Below are 2,206 nucleotides of genomic sequence, written 5' to 3'. Positions count from 1 at the left end.
GAATGGTAAGCTCGGACAAGGTGAAAGAGTAGCATTGACATATGTACACTATCAAATGTAAACTAGATAGCTAGTGGGAAGCAGCTACATAGCAGAGGGAGAGCAGCTCAGTGCTTTGCAACCATCTAGAGGGGTGGGATAAGGAGGGTGGGAGGGAGATGCAAGAGGGAGGGGATATGTGGATATACGTATGCTTATAGCTGATTCACTTTGTTATACAGCAGAAAATAACTCAACACCGTAAAGCAATTATACTCCAATAAAGATGTTTTTTTTAAAAAAAAAAAAAAAGACAACGTCAAGAGAATGAGAAGACAACTGACAACCCAGAGACTGGGAGCATGTCTTGCAAAAGACATATCTTATAAAGGATATTATCTAAAATATACAAAGAACTCTTAAAACCTAACAATAAGGAAATGAACAAACCAATAAAAAATGGGCCAAAGATCTAACAAGACTCACCAAATAAGATATACAGATGGCAAATAAACATATGAAGTACTTTGTCACATCTACTGCAAGAATGAAGACCATTCTCAGCAATCAGGCAGTCCCCATTCTAGAAAATACTGACATTACTCTGAAAGAACACACAGTTATTATTAAGGGCTCCAGAGGAATCCTGAAGAAGGATTTCAGTCACATCACAGTAGAACTCAATTTCCTTGGAAAGAAAAGAAGAGGCTCCAGGCTGACAAATGTTGGGGAAATAGAAAGGGACTGGTACCTCTAGCACTATCTGTAGTCACGTACAGTGCATGACCAATAGTGTCACCCTGGGCTTCCATCACATGATGAGGCTGTGTATGCTCACTTCCCCATCAATGCCGTTACTCAGAAGAATGGGTCTCTTGTTGAAATCCAAAATTTCTTGGGTGAAAAATAGATCCACAAAGTTTGGATGAGGCCAGGAGTTGCTTGCTCTGTATCTCAAGCCCAGAAAGATGCATTAATTCTTGAAGGAAATAGCAGTGGACTTAAATCAACTTTAGCTGCTTTGTTTCAGCAAGCCACAACAGTTAAAAACAAGGATATCATAAAATTTCTGGGTAGTATTTATGTTTCTGAAAAAGGAGCAGTTCAGCAGGCTGCTGAATAAGTTTTAAGATGTCCAGCTAATGAAACAAGATGCTGAATGATTCCCAAGACATATTTGTAATACTTTAAAGATACTGTAGTATCTTTAGATACTACTTTAGATACTTTAGTATCTTTTACTGTAGTAAAAGCCCTGTATTCAAAAGAAAAATATTCCACATCACATGTCATCAGGGAAATGCAAATTAAAACCACAGTGAGATTCCATTACACACCCAGTAAAATGGCCAAAATCCACAACACTGGCAAATGCTGGGAGGATGTTGAGTAACAGGAACTCTCATACATTGTTGGTGGGAATGTAAAATGTACAGCCACTTTGGAACTCACTTTGGCAGTTTCTTACAAAACTAAACATACTCTTACCACATGATCCAGCAATTGTGCTCCTTGGTATTTACCCAAAGAAACTGAAAACTTATGTCCACACAAAAACCTGCATATGGATTTTTACCGCAGCTTTTCTCATAATTGTCCAAACTTGGAAACAACCAAGATGTTGTTTCAGTAGGTAAATGGATAAATAAACTGAAGTACATCCAGACAATGGAATATTATTCAGCACTGAAAAGAAATGAGCTATCAAGCCATGAAAAGACACAGAGGAAACTTAAACGCATATCACTAAGTAAAAGACACCAATCTGAGAAGGATACATACTATATGATTCCAATTATATAACATTCTGGAATAGAAAAACTATGGATATGGTATTTGCCAGGGGTTAGTGAAAAGAGAGGGATTAATAGGTGGATCACAGATGATCTTTAGGGCAGTGAAAACACTGTATGATACATGCCATTATACATTTGTCTGAACCTGTAGACTGCACAACACCGAGAGGGAACCCTAATGGAAACTATGGACTTTGAGTGATTATGATGTGTCAGTGCAGATTTACCAATTTCAACAAATGTAGCCCTCTGGTGGGAGATGTTGATGATGCAGGGAGGCTATGCATGTGTGTGGGAAGGAAGGTATATGGAAAAATCTCTTTACCTCCCTCTCAATTTTGCTATGAACCCCAAACTACTCTAAAAAAATAAAGTCTTTAAAGAAACCCAGGAGTTGGCTGAGGTCTCCCTGATACACTGAGGTGGGCCTC

At 38.4% G+C, this 2,206-nt stretch overlaps 1 pseudogene; it reads left to right on the top strand.

Annotated features, from left to right (window-relative positions):
* The first annotated feature begins 526 nt into the window (after positions 1-526).
* On the top strand, positions 527-1,102 carry LOC131746338 (large ribosomal subunit protein uL6 pseudogene; annotated as a pseudogene).
* Positions 1,103-2,206: the final 1,104 nt, after the last annotated feature.

The sequence above is a fragment of the Kogia breviceps genome, chromosome 1 (assembly GCF_026419965.1).
Source record: "Kogia breviceps isolate mKogBre1 chromosome 1, mKogBre1 haplotype 1, whole genome shotgun sequence".
Taxonomy (NCBI): domain Eukaryota; kingdom Metazoa; phylum Chordata; class Mammalia; order Artiodactyla; family Physeteridae; genus Kogia; species Kogia breviceps.
This window is presented reverse-complemented; position numbering and strand designations above follow the sequence as displayed.